The 3,382-nt window shown below is 53.7% G+C and overlaps 1 pseudogene; it reads left to right on the top strand.

The window, feature by feature from the left end:
• Positions 1-2,220: 2,220 nt before the first annotated feature.
• On the top strand, positions 2,221-3,012 carry LOC147725794 (proton-coupled zinc antiporter SLC30A2 pseudogene; annotated as a pseudogene).
• The last annotated feature ends 370 nt before the right edge of the window (positions 3,013-3,382 follow it).

The raw sequence follows: 3,382 nt of genomic DNA, 5'->3' as shown, positions 1-3,382 counted from the left end.
AAAGGGAGAGGTCACCTACTTGGTGGACCTTGAGACCCCTAGGAGCCCCCACAGGGTGCTCTATGTCAATAGATTGAAGGCATATATTGACATGGCAGACATGGGCTTGCTCATGGCTACATATGGGGAACAGGAGGAAAAGTGACCCTTTCCCAGACCTGTTGACCCAGAACCCTGATGATGGTTCAGTTGATGGAGTAGCCTTGGCAGGCAGTCTCACTGACCAGCAGCAATGGGACTGCAGACAAGTTCTACTGGCCCATAGACATATGTTTTCATTAACACCTAGTCCAGGTGTCTCCAACAGGTCGATCGCGAGCTACCAGTAGCTCGCCGACCCCCTGGTAGTAGCTCGCCCGGCATCTAATAATTAAGCTATCGTTCTGCGCTGCAGCATGCATTTATTAGCCCTTCACTGTCTTTTTAGGTTTGTCATTAGCGTTTGCCCGCCCTCAACAAAACCAGCTGCTCAGATTGGCTGAACTGAGCTTAGCTGGGGCGGGGCAGGCAGAGGAACATGACATTCTTCCTGAAGTCCGGCACAATCCGGAATCGCGCCACCAGCCTTTTTCAGAGGGCACTGCGCCTTAAATGGATCTTTTGATCGTGGGCGGAGTGGAGTAGCAGATCGGTAAGTGAGCCCCTGGCCTAGTATCTGCGCTCCGCACTGGTGATGGTGAGCTAGTTCAGAAGAGTTATTGTTACTTAATGCATTATGTCAGCTCACAATAGGTGTAGTTGTTTTTTTAGAGCTCTCCTCTCCCCCTTCCTTGCTCAAACTCGCCTTCAACCCTTGCCATTCACGGAAAATACAGGTCCAGTTACCCCTTCCCTCCCCAAGCCTGGGGCCCCTCACAGCTAGCTTGCGGTGCAGACGCTGGACAAAAGCTTAAAGTACTTTCCACAGCCGCCTATGTCCCTCGCCGTTCAGAGGGGGTCATCGGCTGCTCTCACCACAGCTCTCCGGGCGAGTTTCTAAAGAGGTGAAAATCCCCGGAGCAGTGCTTAAAAATTAGACTCTGAACGTGCACTGTATGGCTAGCTTAATTTGTAATTGTTTGTGTTGATAATGTCTGGGTTATACAGTTAAATGTGGTAACAAAAAAAATATATAGAAAATCGGTTGAGTGGTGAGGATTCAGTTCATTCTACGTGTCAATCCCGATGAAAATACAGAGCAGCTCCTCTGCATGATTGGGTGCTCCCTTTGCAGGCTCAGCGCTATCCTGAGATCCAGTCTCTAAAAGGCGCTTTCAGATCGAGTGGCCGTCTCTTGACCTCCCAAAGTCTGCACCCTATAGCAAGGAGTCGGTCGATCAGCCCCAGGTAACCCCCGGCACTGAGCACCCTTTCTTCTTCTGAATTCAAACTGTCCCATGGAGATCTCCTCTACTTCCAGCGGCTGGGGGCTTTGCTCTCAGTTCTTGCCATCTGGGTGGTGACCGGAGTCCTGATTTACTTGGCAGTGGAGCTGATAATCTCTAGTTTTGAGACTACGAGATTGAAGGAGGTGTTAAGGGAGGGACTGGAAAGAAGAGAGAGAGGGGGAATGGGGAGAAAGAGAGAGATGGGCTTAGGAGAGACAGAGGAGCCGGAGAGAGACAGAGAGGGGTAGCTGGAGAGACAGTGGTGCCAGGGAGAGACTGGGGCGCTGGAAAGAGAGTGAGAGAGAGGGGCCGCTGGACTGAAAGAGACTGCGAGGAGCAAGAGAGAGAGGGGCTGGGGAGAGACAGTTGGGGCGGAGAGAGACAGTGAGGGGCAGACAAGAGAGGGGCTCTGGAGAGACAGAAGAGGCGCAGAGATACCATGAGAGGCAGGACGGAGAGGGGGCCTGGGGGAGACAGTAGGGGCAGGAGGAGAGAGAGGGGCTGGGGAGAGACAGTGGGGATGGAGACAGACAGAGGGTTCGACGAGAAGATTGTCGAGATGTCACCGACAGACTGAGGGCGTAGACCGGGAGAGTGGGGGGGCAAGGAAAGAGTGAGGGAGAGCCAGAGACGGTGAACAGGGCTCAGGACAGGAGCAAGGGCAGGATAAGGGCAGTGTAGGGTTAGAGAAGGGGCAGGGAGCATGGGCAAGGTGCAGTAACAGAGAGCGTGTCCGGGAGCCAGGACAGAGTGCAGTGGCAGAAAGGCAGACAGGTTTGGCAGAACAAGGGACATGGGGGAGTGTAGCGATAGAGGACAGTGGTGAGCAGGGCAGGGTGCAGGGACCTTAGCCATGGGTATGCAGTGAGTAAGGAGTGGGACAGAGGCAGGGTGCTGTGGCACATAGCCGGACAGGCATGGGGTACCGGAAGTACGGAGTGAGAGCAGGGGAGGGCAGAGAGCAGAAATAGGGGACACGGTGCAGGGGGCGATTGCATGGGCATAGAGCCGGGCAGGGAGAGGGCACCGGAAGCACGTGGTGAGAGTGGGCAGGGAATATTATGCTGATCACCTCACCATTATGACCAGTTAACATCGTAATGGTGGGTTTTATCCTGCATCAGACCGGGCATGGTCATAGTCATGGCCCTACGGAAGGATCACAGGAACATTCGCACAAGACCGCCCCCGAGAAGGAGCAGAGCACCAGTGTGCGAGCAGCCTTCATTCATGTTGTGGGGGACCTGGTGCAGAGCGTTGGGGTACTGGTGGCTTCTTACGTCATCTACTTCAAGCCAGAGTAGAAAATTGTGGATCCCAACTGTACGTTCCTCGTCTTCTCCATCCTGGTCTGGGGGTCACACTATTCTAGCCATACTGAGGGATGTGCTGCTCGTACTGATGGAAGGGACTCAAGGGGCGTGGAGTAGACTTCAGGGCTGTGAAGGAATCTCTGCTGCGCATCCCGAGACTGAAGGCGCTGCACAGCCAGCACATCTGGGCACTAACTGTGTCGCAGCCAGTGCCATCGGTGCACATTGCGATCAATGAAGATGCTGATGCCCAGGTATTGCTCAAAGAAGCCAGCACCCAGTTACAGAGCAAATTTAACTTCCACACCACGACAATCCAGATTCCACATTGAGAACTACTCGGAGGATATGAAAGACTGCTCTGAATGTCGACACCCCTCTGACTGAAGACTCCCTGTTCGCCCTTCCAAAGAGGCTCGCTTGATGGACCTGTGCACCACAGCTGTGTGTGGGAAAAAGTCAGATAGAGGTGCAGGAGGCCTTTTGACAAAAAAGGTTGATGCTAGCTTTCTGTCTCCTGCATTCACTTCAATATAACATCCAACAGTTGTCACCAACCTCCACTGCCGTGCCCCATTTAAGCTTCTACCTCTCAAGCTGGTCCATTCTGAGTCTGTGCTGACTGAACCAGAGGTGGGCTGGACCACAGTGTGCCTTTTCACTGGCCTCTGTGCGCTCTTCAGGGACACAGGCAGCTCTGGC

The sequence above is a fragment of the Lissotriton vulgaris genome, chromosome 3_1 (genome assembly GCF_964263255.1).
Source record: "Lissotriton vulgaris chromosome 3_1, aLisVul1.2, whole genome shotgun sequence".
NCBI classification, from domain to species: domain Eukaryota; kingdom Metazoa; phylum Chordata; class Amphibia; order Caudata; family Salamandridae; genus Lissotriton; species Lissotriton vulgaris.
This window is presented reverse-complemented; position numbering and strand designations above follow the sequence as displayed.